This window comes from Palaemon carinicauda, chromosome 8, assembly GCF_036898095.1.
Source record: "Palaemon carinicauda isolate YSFRI2023 chromosome 8, ASM3689809v2, whole genome shotgun sequence".
NCBI lineage: Eukaryota > Metazoa > Arthropoda > Malacostraca > Decapoda > Palaemonidae > Palaemon > Palaemon carinicauda.
The window spans coordinates 124,138,026-124,156,798 of record NC_090732.1 but is presented as its reverse complement, the minus strand read 5'-3'; the positions used below and the strand labels follow the sequence as shown (position 1 = coordinate 124,156,798).

At 37.1% G+C, this 18,773-nt stretch overlaps 1 protein-coding gene across 9 annotated transcripts in view; it reads left to right on the top strand.

Moving 5' to 3' along the window:
• The window catches only part of LOC137645872 (zinc finger protein 585A-like), a 220,580-nt gene that overhangs the window by 138,808 nt on the left and 62,999 nt on the right, over positions 1 to 18,773 (top strand). For 2 of the 9 annotated variants that reach the window (XM_068378871.1, XM_068378876.1), the window contains exon 1: positions 13,701 to 13,859. The exons of 2 other annotated variants lie outside the window; for them this stretch is intronic. The gene's annotated coding sequence lies outside the window, so the exon portion shown is untranslated. Of the gene's footprint in view, positions 1 to 13,700; positions 13,880 to 14,058; positions 14,083 to 14,154; positions 14,287 to 18,773 lie in introns of those variants that run through there. 5 more of the 9 variants (XM_068378873.1, XM_068378878.1, XM_068378874.1 and 2 more) reach the window with 3 other exon arrangements.

Here is an 18,773-nt window from a genome sequence, read left to right as displayed (position 1 = left end):
AGGGTAGTGTTCTTACACATGACATGTGGTTTGGCCTAGAAAACAAGCTTGTTGCATATGCAGATGATGCTACTCTCTTTGCATCAATTCCATCCCCTGAATGTAGATCTGGGGTTGGTGAATCCCTTAATAGAGATTTAGCTAGAATTAGTGCATGGTGCAAATTTTGTGGTATGAAGTTGAATCCTAACAAAACTCAAAGTATGATTGTAAGTAGGTCAAGTACGGTGGCTCCTCAACATCCGGATCTCAGTATTGATGATGTTTCTTTAAATTTGTATGACTCTTTCAAAATATTAGGTGTGATTCTCGACAGCAAATTTGCTTTTGAGAAACATATAAGGTCAGTGTCTTCTTGAATTGCACAAAAAATAGGCTTATTGAGAAAGTCTTTCAAGATTTTCGGTGATCAATCTATTCTGAAGAAGTGTTTTGATTCTTTCATTCTACCTTGTTTTGAGTATTGTTCGCCTGTCTGGTCTTCAGCTGCTGATTCTCATTTTAATTTGTTGGACAGAAACTTACGGTCTATTAAATTTCTTATTCCTGATCTAGATATTAATCTCTGGCACCGTCGTTCAATTAGTTCATTATGCATGTTGCATAAGATTTTTCATAACTCTGACCATCCTTTACATTCAGATCTCCCTGGACAATTCTATCCTGTTCTTAATACTAGGCAGGCAGTTAATTCTAATAGCCAGGCCTTCTCCATCATGGGGCTCAATACTACACAGTATTCTAGAAGTTTTATTCCAGCTGTTACCAAGTTGTGGAATGATCTTCCTAATCGGGTAGTCGAATCAGTAGAACTTCAAAAGTTCAAAGTTGGAGCAAACGCTTTTTTGTTGACCAGGCGGACATGAGTCTTTTTATAGTTTATTTATGGCATATTTGTTTTTGATGTTGTTAATAGTTTATATATGACATGTCTGTTTTGACGTTACTTTTTTAAGAATGATTTATTGTTAATTTGTTTTCTTCATTTATTTATTTCCTTATTTCCTTTCCTCACTGGGCTATTTTTCCCTGTTGGAGCCCCTGGGCTTATAGCATCTTGCTTTTCCAGCTAGGGTTGTAGCTTGGATAGTAATAATAATAATAATAATAATAATAATGTATATATATATATATATATATATATATATATATATATATATATATATATATAATGTGCGTATGCACTTATATAAATGTGTGTGTGTATATATATATATATATATATATATATATATATATATATATATATATGTGTGTGTGTGTGTGTGTGTACACTTATATAAATATACATATATATATATATATATATATATATATATATATATATATATATATGTATATATATATATATATATATATATATATATATATATATATATATATATATATATATATATATATATATATATGTGTGTGTGTGTGTGTGTGTGTGTACCTATATGAATATGTATATATAAGCACTTATATAAATAAATAAATATATATATATATAAATATATATTATTATTATTATTATTATTATTAAATGCTAAGCTACAGCCCTAGTTGGAAAAGCAGGTTGCTATAAGCCCAGGGGCCCCAACAGGGAAAATAGCCCAGTGAGGAAAGGAAACATGAAAAGTAAGAATAGTAACAACATTGAAATAAATATTTCCTATATAAGCTATAAAAACTTTAACAAAACAAGAGGAAGAGAAACTAGATAGAACAGTGTGCTCGAGTGTACCCTCAAGCAAGAGAACTCTAACCCAAGACAGTGGAAGACCATGGTACAGAGGCTATGGCACTACCCAAGACTAGAGAACAATGGTTTGATTTTGGAGTGTCCTTCTCCTAGAAGAGCTGCTTACCATAGCTAAAGAGTTTCTTCTACCCCTACCAAGAGGAAAGTAGCCACTGAACAATTACATTGCAGTATTTAACCCCTTGGATGAAGAAGAATTATTTGGTAATCTCAGTGTTGTCAGGTGTATGAAGTCAGGGGAGAATCTGTAAAGAATAGGCCAGACTATTCGGTGTCTGTGTGGGCAAAGGGAAAGTAAACCGTAACTAGAGAGAAGGATCCAATATAGTACTGTCTGGCCAGTCAAAGGACTCCATAACTCTCTAGCGGTAGTATCTCAACGGACGGCTGGTGCCCTGGCCAACCTACTACCTATATATATATATATATATATATATATATATATATATATATATATATATATATATATATATATATATATATATATGTATATATATATATATATATATATATATATATATATATATATATATATATATATATATATATATAGTTTGCCCAAGTATATTATACATAGAAAATAATGGTGTCATTTGAAAAATGAAATTATTTATTACCTGATTCTTTAATATCTTTAGACATTTTCGTCTTTTGAGATTTACTGAGGATTTAGTTAGACCCAACTTGTGAAGGTTTAAATGCTGTTTGCCCCTCCTTGCCTTATTGTTATATGGGACTTGAAGTTGACACTTCTAATTTTATAATTCTTATGAAGCCTATAGGCCTAGAATTAAAATGAAGAAGAGACTGTGGAGAAATTTCACAAATCGTAACTTTATGCCCAGATAGACACCTTTCATAAATGACAAGATTTGATGCAAATATTTATTGTTGCTACCAGACATATAGCCATACCCTAGTATGTGTTAAAGACAAGACGACAGAGCCATATTATTATTATTATTATTATTATTATTATTATTATTATTATTATTATTATTATTATTATTATTATTATTACTGTTGTTGTTGTTATTCGAGATACGTTGCTATTGTAGAATCTGCCCATTATAGGTGTGGGGGAATATGTCTGACCCGATTATAGCTTTCCCTTTGAAAATTAAAGTTGGATAATATAGGTAGATTTAATTGTATTTCTGGTACCGAAGATAACACACCACTTCGCTTATTCATTTATCATTATTACTTCTCCCTTAATAAACTCCTCAAGAGATTAGACCTATATAGGCCGCGTTGACTGTTATCTAAGCTTTGGCTTGAAATAATTTATTGCAAGTTTCGAAACCACGACCCTAACTACCTTTTGCTTCATACACAAAACGACATATGCAAAATCAAGTAATAACTTTGAATTGATAACCCAAATGCATAGATGGTTATTATTATTAGACAACAGGACTAAGCTTAGATTATTTTCCCTCTTGAAGCCCTCTTTCCCACTCCGACTATCTACAGACACAGTTCCAGGAATAGTCTCACGGAATCAAGGTGTTCAGAGGGATTCGAGTTTCATTAATGTATTACTTTTTTTTTCTTCTGAAATATCATTGTAGCACAATTGTTTTAACTATCTAATATTTTTTCAATAATAAAATTTTTCATAATAGTTGAGCAACTTTGTGCATTCATATACATGTTTACAAAGTGAAATATAAGATTTATTACTAAGTGATAAGTTATGTTCAATGCTGTCCAATGCAATAATAAATAAATAGCAACAGTCTGGCTGCATACTGTAGACGGGAATCCCCCCCCCCCAACCTCGTGGCCTTTATTAGTAGAGGAAGAGAAGAAGGAAAAGGATAAGAAAGGGTTACTAATGAGAGAGAGAGAGAGAGGAGAGAGAGAGAGGAGGAGAGAGAGAGAGGAGAGAGAGAGAGAGAGAGAGAGAGAGAGAGAGAGAGAGAGAGAGAAGGAAGAGGAGAATTCAACACCAGACCAAAAAAAGCCTGTTGCTGTTTTGCTGGATAACCGGGGGACGTCAGTGGCAGGATACTATCTTCTATCCTGTCTGTCTCGGAACCCCAAACCGAGAGGTAGTCCTGAATCGGAAGACACCTAAGAGGAAGGATCCTCAACGGAGTCGATTTCTTAGGGCTTGACCCGACCCAGGACTCTCGGAAAACCCGAGTCTCTTTACTTCAGGTTATCCAGGACGATACAGATATCACTGCCAGTACTTCCCGGAAAATATTCTCCATTTAAGAAGACTCAAACATTTTATGTAAAGTTTACAGATTTGTTGATAAATTCATATTTTTTCTATAAAGTTTGATAATTAAGAATTAAGTTGCCTTTCATAATAATCATCATTATAGCTATTTATGAATTTTGAATATGCTGCATATTCAGTGAGGATAGAAAAGCAAAAGCACCACCTCTAGAGCCTCCTCAACCATCATGGCACCGATGATCCTCCAGTATCAAACAAAATTTTTACTTAACTAAGATCTGTAGACCTTACTAAGACCTTGGCTTTATCAATCAGTTACAAAAAAAAAAAAAAAAAAAAAAAAAAAAAAAAAAAAAAGAAAATCACTATGAAGAGATAGCGTTTCCTTCGTGGTGTCAAAGTCCCAGACGGATGAGATGCCATTTTTCTTTTAGTCTGTCACAATAACCATATCTCCTAAAGGCAGATTATCTTAATTTACATTTGCTGCATAGTTAGTTTTCATTTAGGTGAAAAACATACTCATTTTTAAAAGAAATACCATTAGAACATCCGAGGAAAGAGAGAGAAAACGGAGTCATGGCTTCTACAATACATCAATATGTTTTAAACGTTGCATTGTAGGCATATCTGACATTATAGCTTCTGCATCTACATGTTTTCAACGTTGAATTGTAGGCCTATATGACATTACAGCTCTGCATCTACATGTTTTAAGGGTTGCATTGTAGGCATATCTGACATTATAGCTTCTGCATTTACATGTTTTAAGCGTTGCAAAGTACGCCTACAGTATATGACATCACAGCTTCTGCAGCTATAGAGCCTTGCATTGTAGGCCTACCTGACATTACCGGCACATCGTTGCTTTTTGTGCAGTATTCTAAAATCAAGCATTTATATTCTTCTTGTGTTTCTTCAGTAGCAGCAAATATGATCATTTTCATTGTACAAACGATTACGCAAGTTCCCAGAAAATTTAGACAACTTCAGATTCCAAGAGAAAAAAAATAATTAAGAGAAACTATTTTGATGAGTTACTTTTCATGAATTAAACTGACCAGTTTTAATATTTTGATATTTTAAAGAGTTTGAATTAAAATTCATTATATATATGGTCATCATCTTTTCCTAGGCCTATTGACCCTAACGGCCCCGGTTACATTTCGCCAGCCGTCTCTATCTTGAGCTTTTAAATCAATACTTCTCCTTTCATCATCTCCTACTTCATACATCACATGCTGTAAAATTGAAGTTTCCAAAGAATTTTATCAAACATGGTCTACTGATATTGTTTGGACCTTAGACAGTCTTAATTACGAACAAACAATAGTTATAGTGAAATCTTGGAAACTATTTGTGACTGTTCGATGGAAATTCTAGGCTGGATATTCAGGTTAAGGAATGGAAATGTTTATAGGCCTAATAAATACGGAGTATTGAATTTGAGGGTGAAAAGTCTTTTATCTTTAGAGCACATCTCAGTGACACAGTGTTCAGACTAAACTTCCGACCCCTGAAAGGTCGACTTGATATTGTTCTTGTAAATAATATGTTTTAATCGTTTAAGACTTCTTGCAACACGCCAGAGAACCCGCTGTTTCCTAATAAGCTATTGCTGAGTCATAATTGAAAACAAGGTTCCTAACAGCTATACTCTCATTGCAAAGCATCGACTCTAGAAGAGTTTAGCAATTCCAGTAACTGTCTGCATCTTTCAACCTCATTATTCCCATTGTATAACAGGGTCGGCCTCTCGAGTCTACTCTTCGAATCTATTTATTTGATTTTCCTCTTTTGTACAGTACATTAAAACAAAATTTTAATCAATGATTTTATAAGTAAACTATTTTTTTGAAATCATATTTAAATAGGAATAGTGTTATCCAGTTTTGTCCTTTAAAAGTTAATAAAGAGATTCATATTGTGTTGACTCGAAAATTAAGTAAAGGGAAAATGTGCTTTATCCAGAGAGGGATCTGACAGTACCCAATAACTTTGGCAATAGTATCAATGGGTGCCTACCAATGGCCATCAAAATACTGATCTATTTGCTAGTAGAATATTCAAAATTCATAAATAGCTATAATGATGATTATGATGAAAGGCAACTAAATTCTTAATTATCAAACTTTATGAAAATATGAATTTATCAACAAATCTATAAACTTTGCATAAAATGTTTGAGTCTTCTTAAATAGAGAATATTTTCCGACAACTAATGGCAGTGATGTCTGTATCGTCCTGGATAACCTGAAGTAAAGAGACTCGGGTTTTCCGAGAGTCCTGGGTCGGGTCAAGCCCTAAGAAATCGACTCCGTTGAGGATCCTTCCTCTTAGGTGTCTTCCGATTCAGGACTACCTCTCGGTTTGGGGTTCCGAGACAGACAGGATAGAAAGATAGTATCCTGCCACTGACGTCCCCCGGTTATCCAGCAAAACAGCAACAGGCTTTTTTTGGTCTGGTGTTGAATTCTCCTCTTCCTTCTCTCTCTCTCTCTCTCTCTCTCTCTCTCTCTCTCTCTCTCTCTCTCTCTCTCTCTCTCTCTCTCTCATTAGTAACCCTTTCTTATCCTTTTCCTTCTTCTCTTCCTCTACTAATAAAGGCCACGAGGTTGGGGGGGGGGATTCCCGTCTACAGTATGCAGCCAGACTGTTGCTATTTATTTATTATTGCATTGGACAGCATTGAACATAACTTATCACTTAGTAATAAATCTTATATTTCACTTTGTAAACATGTATATGAATGCACAAAGTTGCTCAACTATTATGAAAAATTTTATTATTGAAAAAATATTAGATAGTTAAAACAATTGTGCTACAATGATATTTCAGAAGAAAAAAAAAGTAATACATTAATGAAACTCGAATCCCTCTGAACACCTTGATTCCGTGAGACTATTCCTGGAACTGTGTCTGTAGATAGTCGGAGTGGGAAAGAGGGCTTCAAGAGGGAAAATAATCTAAGCTTAGTCCTGTTGTCTAATAATAATAACCATCTATGCATTTGGGTTATCAATTCGAAGTTAGTACTTGATTTTGCTTATGTCGTTTTGTGTATGAAGCAAAAGGTAGTTAGGGTCGTGGTTTCGAAACTTGCAATAAATTATTTCAAGCCAAAGCTTAGGTAACAGTCAGCGCTGCCTATATAGGTCTAATCTCTTGAGGAGTATATTAAGGGAGAAGTACATACATACATACATATACCCAGGCACTTCCCCCAATTTTGGGGGGTAGCCGACACCAACAATGAAACATAACAAATAAAGGGGACCTCTACTCTCTACGTTCCTTCAGCCTAACCAGGGACTCAACCGAGTTCAGCTGGTACTGCTAGGGTGCCACAGCCCAACCTCCCACATTTCCACCACAGATGAAGCTTCATAATGCTGAATCCCCTACTGCTGCTACCTCCGCGGTCATCTAAGGCACCGGAGGAAGCAGCAGGGCCTACTGGAACTGCGTCACAATCACTCTCCATTCATTCCTATTTCTAGCACGCTCTCTTGCCTCTCTCACATCTATCCTCCTATCACCCAGAGCTTTCTTCACACCATCCATCCACCCAAACCTTGGCCTTCCTCTTGTACTTCTCCCATCAACTCTTGCATTCATCACCTTCTTTAGCAGACAACCATTTTCCATTCTCTCAACATGGCCAAACCACCTCAACACATTCATATCCACTCTAGCCGCTAACTCATTTCTTACACCCGTTCTCTCCCTCACCACTTCGTTCCTAACCCTATCTACTCGAGATACACCAGCCATACTCCTTAGACACTTCATCTCAAACACATTCAATTTCTGTCTCTCCGTCACTTTCATTCCCCACAACTCCGATCCATACATCACAGTTGGTACAATCACTTTCTCATATAGAACTCTCTTTACATTCATGCCCAACCCTCTATTTTTTACTACTCCCTTAACTGCCCCCAACACTTTGCAACCTTCATTCACTCTCTGACGTACATCTGCTTCCACTCCACCATTTGCTGCAACAACAGACCCCAAGTACTTAAACTGATCCACCTCCTCAAGTAACTCTCCATTCAACATGACCTTCAACCTTGCACCACCTTCCCTTCTCGTACATCTCATAACCTTACTCTTACCCACATTAACTCTCAACTTCCTTCTCTCACACACCCTTCCAAATTCTGTCACTAGTCGGTCAAGCTTCTCTTCTGTGTCTGCTACCAGTACAGTATCATCCGCAAACAACAACTGATTTACCTCCCATTCATGGTCATTCTCGCCTACCAGTTTTAATCCTCGTCCAAGCACTCGAGCATTCACCTCTCTCACCACTCCATCAACATACAAGTTAAACAATCATGGTGACATCATGATAAATGATAAATGAATAAGTAAATAAGCGAAGTGGTGTGTTATCTTCGGTACCAAAAATACAATTAAATCTACCTATATTATCCAACTTTAATTTACGAAGGGAAAGCTATAATCGGGTCAGACATATTCCCCCACACCTATAATGGGCAGATTCTACAATAGCAACGTATCTCGAATAACAGCAACAGCAACAACAACAACAACAACAACAACAACAATAATAATAATAATAATAATAATAATAATAATAATAATAATAATAATAATAATATGGCTCTGTCGTCTTGTCTTTAACACATACTAGGGTATGGCTATATGTCTGGTAGCAACAATAAATATTTGCATCAAATCTTGTCATTTATGAAAGGTGTCTATCTGGGCATAAAGTTACGATTTGTGAAATTTCTCCACAGTCTCTTCTTCATTTTGATTCTAGGCCTATAGGCTTCATAAGAATTATAAAATTAGAAGTGCCATATAACAATAAGGCAAGGAGGGGCAAACAGCATTTAAACCTTCACAAGTTGGGTCTAACTAAATCCTCAGTAAATCTCAAAAGACGAAAATGTCTAAAGATATTAAAGAATCAGGTAATAAATAATTTCATTTTTCAAATGACGCCATTATTTTCTATGTATAATATACTTGGGCAAACTATATATATATATATATATATATATATATATATATATATATATATATATATATATATATATATATATATATATATATATAGGTAGTAGGTTGGTCAGGGCACCAGCCGCCCGTTGAGATACTACCGCTAGAGAGTTATGGAGTCCTTTGACTGGCCAGACAGTACTATATTGGATCCTTCTCTCTAGTTACGGTTTACTTTCCCTTTGCCCACACAGACACCGAATAGTCTGGCCTATTCTTTACAGATTCTCCCCTGACTTCATACACCTGACAACACTGAGATTACCAAATAATTCTTCTTCATCCAAGGGGTTAAATACTGCAATGTAATTGTTCAGTGGCTACTTTCCTCTTGGTAGGGGTAGAAGAAACTCTTTAGCTATGGTAAGCAGCTCTTCTAGGAGAAGGACACTCCAAAATCAAACCATTGTTCTCTAGTCTTGGGTAGTGCCATAGCCTCTGTACCATGGTCTTCCACTGTCTTGGGTTAGAGTTCTCTTGCTTGAGGGTACACTCGAGCACACTGTTCTATCTAGTTTCTCTTCCTCTTGTTTTGTTAAAGTTTTTATAGCTTATATAGGAAATGGGTAAGTACATATTTCTAAATTCGGATTCTACGCAGTAAAAAAAAAAAATGTATGATTTGACATTGAGAGCATTCAGAAAAGGCAAGTCTTTGCCATCTTATTGCGAAATGCAATATTTCTGTAAATTCAATAGCATCCTTTTTATTAAAAAAGAGCAATCCCCGACGAGTCTGTGTGCTAATTTTGGTGTCTGGTTCCGGAAATGGAAGATTCTCCGGAAAATTTTCTGATATCTTCTCCACTATCAGTAGAAGCATCAAATAATGATTACCAAAGTATTTAAAAAAAAAAGAGGATGAATAAAAATTATCATTAATTAAACATAACTGAAATCTGTTGGTGAAAATTGATACCAAATACTTTGAAAAGATAAGTAATTGACTACAACTGCAATAATAATAATAATAATAATAATAATAATAATAATAATAATAGCTATAAATTCAACTGAATGATAACGCAAGCAAAGAAGTAAAAATTATAATAAGCAAAACTTGAAGTACTTTTAAACTGTGCATGAATATCGCTCAAAAGAAGAAAAAAACGAAAAGATTTTGTGCTTTGGCCGACTATGGCCAATCCTCAGCCTATACAATACATTCCTCCCAAGAGCTTGACTCTGACATGTTTAGTTTATTAAATTAATCCCCAAAAATACATCATTTCACCATGCCCGGAAAGTCCTTTGCCATTACTATCAATATTACTAACAATGGGATTTAATTTCTGTGTACTGCTTGGCACAACCGGGTTCAAGTCCCATTGATTTCGATCGTGGCGTTAGATAATTGAATTTCAGGATATCAAAAATTATTTCTAGGGTTGGTGTAAGTAGTGTGGAATGACCCTCAATGATCCTAGCATTTGGCATAATGGTCTAAATGACACAGACAACTGCTAACAATGTGAGCCTGTGCAAATAAAATTAGGCTTCCAATGGAATAGTTTAATGAACAATCCTTCTTCAGAGAGTCAAGCTTTATAACAGAAGACTAGCAGTGCCCATCTAATCCAATTTTGTAAAAGGGAAAAATCATACATCTTAGCATTTTTTTTTTAATGAGTCTTTGGAAAAAAAAAATAAGATCCAGAGGGAGGTTTTTTTATGGTATGTTACAAAATTCTCCATCTACTGTCATGAAATACTTTTTGTTGCTAATTATTTCTGGACTGATCCACCATCCCATCTAATTCACCCTGACTACAAATAGAAAGGCGAGAGAAAAACAACAGGGCAGAAGAGAAGGAAAGAACAGAACCTCTGTAATATATATCTACATGAAAAAAAAAAAACAGATCAATAACATACTCGTAAAAGTTAACAATTACTACAGCAGAGTTAGGTAGTTCAATATTCGACTGGTCTCGCACTCCCAGACACCTGTCGTCCAGAAAGGGGTGAAATGGAAATCTCTCAAACACCCGGACATCCATCAATTTATATGAGTGACCGTATACTCGGAAATTGCCGTATTGTAGTTAGAAAAGGGTGAGGGGTGGGAACTGTTGAATCTGTATGTGCATTCCTAACTACTTATTTAGCCGTCATTTTTATCGGGTCGTGTACACTACGTATTGCTATCTACTGAAATCGTTAGATAGACGCTATAAGTTGTATGACAGTTATTTCCAAATAATCTACCTCAGTAGATTGCATCTTTCGTAAATTTGGATATGGTATTCAAGATGTTGGAATTACGCTTAGCATAATGTTTCCGAAAATAACCGGGGAATGGAAGCAATATATTTGTTTACAGTTACAGTTATGCCTAATAAGCAAATAATTGATTAGATTTCCTTTGTCTCAGAGTCGGAAACATTGACGAAAAGAGTTTGTTGACTATGGCATGTCTAGGGGTTAAGGGGTCGGTTGCCTGATGCCCCCTCTCCAATGCCTTCTATCATTGGCATCCTCTTCTACCAAACCTCTTCTCTCCATATCATCCTTCACCTTATCCCGCCATCTTATTCTCTGGCTCCCCCTCGATCTTTTCTCTCGAACAAGGTTCCTCCCAAGCCCTCCTCACTCCCAATCAACCATCCATTTTCAACACGTGCTCACACCATCTCTGTCGTGACACTCTTATAACCTCCGTAATCTTCACTATGCTTGCTATTCTACATGGGGCAAGGATGTATTTCTTCAAAGAGAATTTTATTTGTCGATGCTGGAAGAGGGAAGGAATATAAATTGTCAGAGAACGATATATATTCATATTCATCCCAGATATTTGTCATAATTGTCATACTTATTTTCCAAGTTAGTAGATCCTCTTGCGGAAAAAAAGTGAAGTTAATATCGACAGTTCCTCTGTTGATACGTGCATTACATTAACATGTTAGTCGTATACAAAATTATTCAAGGTATCATCACCAGCAGAAGGACAGTTAGGTTCGTCTATATTTGGGGTCATAGTTATTATTATTATTATTATTATTATTATTATTATTATTATTATTATTATTATTATTATTATTATTATTATTACAAGCTAAGCTACAGCCCTAGCTGGAAAAGCAAGATGCTATAAGCCCAAAGGTTCCAACATGGAAAAATAACCCAGTGAGGAATGGAAAGAAAGCGAAGTAATAAACAATCAAAATAGAATATTTTAAGAACAGTAACAACATTTAAATACATATTTCAAGAGAAAAATAGCTAATGATCAATTACAGTGCAGTAGTTAACCGATTGACCGAAGAAGAATTATTTGGTAACCTCAGTGTTGTTAGGTGTATGAGGACAGAGGGGTATGTGGAAAGAAGAAGCCAGACTATTAGGTGTCTGTGTAGGTAAATGAAAAGAAAAGAGCTGTAACCAGGGAGAAGTATCCAATGTAGTACTGTCTGGCAAGTCAAAAGACTAAATAACTCTATTGCGGTAGTATTTCACCCGGTGGCTAGTGCCCTGTCCAACCTACTACCTACCAATCTTCCATTTTTATGTTGTGGCCTCATTATTATATATATTTGGCTACTATATTTTGTACCTCCACTTATAGTCCAATACATATTTTACGATGACATCTCTTACTTATTTCAGTCTACTGAATTAGATTCTTATTGAGTGTATCGATACTACGTATAGTGGAGTTTTTCTTCTGTATATAGCTCTTGAACACAGTAGCCTAATACACTAAAATTGTCTATCACTCTTCTTTGTGCTGTAAAGGCTGATTATAGCCCATGTATTTATTTTCGCTATGTCTCCTTTACTCGTACTTGTCTCTTTTTCTCTTCCTGATCACAATAAATTTCTTTCATGTACTTGAGGTTTTTAGTAATGTTAAGAGATTTGTAACAGCACTACGCTTACTCCCTAAATTATTGTGCCTTCCACAAAGGATATTCAAGTAAATATACTATCAACTTCACCTCACATATTTTACATACTGTAGCCTACATGTTAGGGATATTGATCAGTAATTGAGAGGATCCAGCATATTGCCTATACAGTAATACAAATCTTTTCAGTTTTCCTTGAGACGAGTAATATGCCTGCTTCTAATGAGTCTTTTTATTATAACCGTTACTGGAACTATAATAACTCAATATGGCATTCGTTTAAAAGATTTGGATTGGATTCCATTTGTTAACGTTGATCTTCTCAAGTAGCCCTGAAACAGTATCTAAATCAACTTCTATGTTTTCTAAGGTAGGTCAATTATATTTATAACCAAAAACTGGTACGTTCAAATAATTAATTATCAAAGACTTTTTGAAATGCTTGATTTAGTTCATTAGCCGTTTCAACATTATTCCTTGTCATCAACCCGTTTCTTTTTATTACTCTCATCACATTCTCCAAAGTTTATCCTGCATCTCGCCAAGCATAAAATTTGCTCGGGATTTCATTTAATGTCCTTTGAGAGTATCTTTTCTGAAATAATCTCAGCCAGTTTTGCCATAGAATTTGCTTTATTCTTTTCTTGTTTATATCTTTCTGCTTAGAGCTGATTTTTCCTTGCATGAAACCTTTCATGCTGTCTCTTTAAAAAAAAATGTTTCAATACTATTCTCAAGTGGCCCGTTTCCGGCATTAAGCCCCAGTAAGGTTTAGGCTAGTTGAAACTTATTGAAACATTCTTTAAGTAATTTTGTCTTCGAAAAAGGGAAAATAAACTGAAAGAAAAAAAAGAACGCTTAAGGTTAAGAAGAGCCGATGAAGAGACAAATCCCTCCGCCCAACGGCAGAAAATGCATAAATCCAAAACCAGAAGTTAAAGTATAACTGCGTCAAGTTATCTAATATCAAGTGATCAATGTGGTTTCATTCATAGCCGCCTTCGGATTACGTAGCTGAATGTGGCATTAGAAGGTGTGTACTTATTGTTTAAGGTAATCCCCAGGTGTAGAGATTCAAAGTTTATTTTCACAAGGTTAAAACTGGACTCTAACCCTACTGTGTAACGTGCGGTAAACGTTCGATGATGTTTGTTTACGTTCATATTTCATTATTTATTTGCCAGAAACATAGATTTATGTCATTAAACATCTTTCATACCGTTCAATGGTATTACTAAACTTCAGAACCTCGCTTGGTTAGTATTTATAACGTACATATAGACATAAATCGATAAGATTACTTCAATCAACACCGGATTTTGGTGCCAAGCTACTCGCGAGCCACTGCAGAGTAAAGACCAAGTGAATGTTGTTGTTTACTGGGAGTGGGGTCCCATATTTAAAACTAATCACTGGTGACAAAAATAAAGGTCAAATTGGTTCAAAACGCACTGTTTAAGGTAGAAAATATATATAATTGTATCCTAAATCCGATAATTATTTACTGTAATTCAATATTCCTGATGACAAATGTTTCGGGTGTATTTATTGGTACTTTGAACTGTCCTGATGCAAATTATTTGGGGGAGTTATGACTAAAAAATTTTGAAATAGAAACAAACACAAGACCACCAACTAAACTAACCTAAGGGCCATATCCTTAACTACTTACTGAGACCCCCTTAGACTGCTGTCTCCTTAGCTACTTACTGAGACCCCCTTAGACTGCTGTATCCTTAGCTACTTGCTGCGACCCCTTAGACTGCCATATCCTTTATAACCCTAAGATTAAACATTAACCTTGTGTTTGTTTCCAAACAGGCTTTACTTTTGAAACTAGGTTTTCAGATATATTTCTTAATTTAACCCGTCCATTAGACTTGGAAAACACACAATTCCTACGATTAACGGCATCAAAAACTGTTCAAAATACCTGTAAACACACCTGTAAAACTTCTTATTTCCTCCAAAAGGTAAACGTTCACTTGTTTTGAATGCCATTAATATGGACATCTTTCCTAAATACAAATCAGAGGACTTTTTCAAATGTGTGACATAGTTAGGGCGGAGTAGCTAGTATTAAAAGGAGTAGAGCTTGTATAGGAACTATGGGGGTAGGAGAGTGGCCAAGAGAACGTCATGTGACAAAGAAAGAAGTTATGACTAGAGATTGCTAATTGTTGAGACGAAGGTAGCATGACTGCATAAAAAATGGGCAAGATATGGGAGGATGCCTGAGTAAAGTGCTGATAATAACTTCACAGGCTACAACGCCATTTTAATGCTTACTCTTCACGGAACAACAACTGTAGTCATAACTTTTACCAACAAGTTGCTAGTGGCAAAACACAGATAGTGTAATGTAAATGAATGGTAAACTTGAATAAATATGTATAGAATTATACATTTTGAGTTTATTACTCAACACCCCCACTTAAACTCAAGATTAACCGCTTATAAAAGAAAACTTGCACAACTTTTGTTTGGTAATTGGCTTTGTGAATATATCTGAATTGTTGTCTTTTGAAGGAACATACAACAGTGAATTTCAGATCTTATATAATGATAATGTATATCTATGTGTTTAGATCTTTGATGGTGTACTAGATTCTTAGACAATGCTATTTCCTTGGTTATCAGCATGCAAAACAGTTGGTTGCTTATTACATCCTAGCTTATAAATAAATAATTGATTTAAAAACCATGCCTCCTGGATAGCACAAGTTAAGGATACATACTTTGCTTTACAAGATGGCATTGGTACAATTCTTTGTTTCTTAGTTTTCAATATCAAACTTACCCGATGATCATATAGCTGCATCCCTGCTGCCCGACAGAAAAAATCTACGGGAGGAATACGCCAGCGATCGCTATACAGGTGGGGGTGTACATCAACAGCGCCATCTGTCAAGTAGGTACTCAAGTACTCGATGTCAACAACGAACCAATTTTCCCTCTGTCGTGCCACAGGCAAGACCTACTAAATACGCCGTCCCTAACTGGATTTGTTTTCACAACGATTTGGTGAAGTACACTATTCCAGTTTTGAGCTTTCGCTATGCAGGGTTTTATCTTCATTTCAAAACTTGAACTCGTTTTGGATAGATTTAATTATGGTGACGAAGAGAGTATGGACTCTCTTTCACTTTTAAATGGCCGACCCTTCCCTTAGACGGAAGTGTTGGTGACGAAGAGAGTATGGACTCACTTTCACTTTTAAATGGCCGACCCTTCCCTTAGACGGAAGTGTGTTTAGGTTTTTGGTAATTTTGCTTAACAAGTTATAGATCTATTTATTTTATATCTCTCCGCCTTTATAGGCCTCTTCAATTAACTTTCCATTTATTATAAACTTATAAAAATTAATTTTTATGTTTGTTTATATGCGACCTTTCCTAATAGTAGGCGGTCCTTACTTGGAACCGAAGTTAATTAACATTGAGCCCGTCATATCGTATTTACCTTTTAAGAATTTAATACTTTTTTAATTTTAATGTTTTATGAAAGAATTTCTTTGATAGTCTCGTACTGTTTTCAAAGATGAACTAACGTTTAGTTTAGTCTCCGCAGTTGTTGACGTTCAGAACGTTCAACATGCGCTCTATCGTTACGATAGAGAGAGAGTATTTCACGGTTTCACGTTGCAGTAAGAGTAAACCGATTCTAGCGTTTCGTTCATTCTTTCTTAGCTTAAATGGTTTAAATTCTAAATAAAGGAACTTTTTATTTGGGAAACCTTTCAGTTTTTTCCTTTATCAAATAATATGTTTTAACGATATATAATTGGGCTCTTCTCTCAGGTTCTAAGTCAAGAGAGAAGAGAGAGAGAGATAGAGACGGAGGGAGAGAGAGGAGAATAAACGTTTCGTTCAAGCGGGTAACGTTGTTCTCGTTTTTTACTCTTCTCCCTAGTCGCTGTAGGGGAAGAAGGTAAAACGTTTCTAGAGTTTTATTCTTGTTCCCAGGCTTTATGCGGTGAGAGATTTTAAACGTAGTTTATTTGATCTAGTGTTTAGTCTCTTTTCCAGCCACTGAATTCTTTATCTTTAATTATGTTTTTCTGTTGCATTGTAATACTGTTTTCGCAATTACTACCTTTTAATGAAGGATAGGATTGCGTGTTTCAGATAGAAATCAGTTAAAGTTTCGATTTCAGTGAAATAAGTGCTAACAGAAAATCAAAAGTGATAAAGTGATATGCGCAAAGTGTTACAGTGTTGCGTTCGAGGGTTCGTCTGTTCGTGCCAGTGGTTCACCTAGTCCGATACCTCTTACAAGCTCCCAAGCCCAGGGGAGAAGTAATGTCGAAGGACTTATGGGTTCCACAGGCCTTGATCGACGAACAGACGTTTCCCTCCGTGGTTTCGGGTGTATCTACACACGTTGCCGACGTGATCACCCCACCCACACAAAGACGAGAGAGCCCATTTATTCCTCGTCTGCGGAAGAGGTTTCTCGCAGAAACTATGGACCAAATCTTGCAGCTTTTTTAAGTGCAAGTCGGTCCCTTCCGCGCAAGTCCAACGGCCTAGGTGTAGCCACTGGGTCAGTCCGGACTCGCTGCAGTCATCCGACGACTGCACACCTTCCGAGAGAGGCAAGGTGGTACCGCAACAGGCAGTAACTCCGTCTGTTGCTGCACCAACTGTTTTAGACCCTCAGTCACAACGGACAGTAGCTCCGTTTGTTGCCGTCTTTTATAGACCCTAGTGGTCCATGCTGCAGATATGCAGTCTCAGCTTGCTTCCTTCATGCAGGAGTATCGTGCTGAGAAGGTTGACACTGCACCTGTTAACCTACAACCTGCCACGGTTGTGCGCTCAGCAGATACTGCGGCTGCCTGCTCCCACACTCCTCCTGTGAGAGCTCCACCGATGCGCAATCGATCCTGCCAGACGCATGTTCATGCTGCACCCTCCGTTGACATGCGTGAGCTACCGCATCAGCAGTGGGAGGGTGCTGTCAAGCTGCCGTGTTTTGCCGCAATGCGGCATGCTCCGCAACCCACGGCAGTCCCTCCCACGCACCAGCACTCCGCTTTTGTTGTTGCCAGCTCCCACAATCAGACTGCGGAGAAGGTTGACGATACACCCGTTGGCCTACAGCCTGCCACGGTTGTGCGCCCGGCATGGCTGCCTGCTCCCACACTCTTGTTGTGAGAGCTCCTCCACCCATGCGCAGTCGACCCTGCCAGATGCATGCTGACTCCCACAGACACACGGAGCACTCAGTTGCCGTGCGTAAGCTACCACAAGCTGCCGTGTTTTGACACGGTGTGTCAGCCTCCGCAACCCACTGTGGTTACCGCCACTCGCCCGCAGCAAACTAGTCAGTCAGGAGTTGAGGCTTCCCCACACAGCTTTGGTTGTTGCCAACTCACAGACTGTCAAACAGTTACATGACGTTGCCTTCTGGTGTGCTACTAATACACCAGTGCTGTATGTCCTCACGCACCTGTTGTGGTTGACAGGTCAGTTTTTGACAGTTCACAGACTGTCAAGCAGTTTCATAACGTTGCCTTCTGGTCTGCTGCTTATGCACCAGTGAAACCCTCACTGAGATAACCTAGCTTTTCTCGGACATGGTTCCTGTAGATGAGAAAGTGCTGTTCTCCCTCCTTCTGATATTCCCTTGAGGACTCTGTCATTTGGAGAGGAGCCTTAAGCTGCTTAGCCTCCTATGGACTTTAATTAAAGCATAACATGCTTCCAGGGAGGGTAAATGGTTCCGCTTCAGTCGCTAACCCCGTCTGTTGCCACACCTGCTCCCATAGACCTTGGGCTTTGTTGCAAGACATGCAGTCCAAGCTTAGTCCTTGATAGAGAGTTTTTTTTTTTTACGGAGAAGAACCTTCTTGCCAACAACCTTCCTACCGGTTGGTTGTACGCCCTGTTGACGCTGAGGTATCCTACTCACGTCCGCCAGTTGAGATGGTTCCTCCACCGGT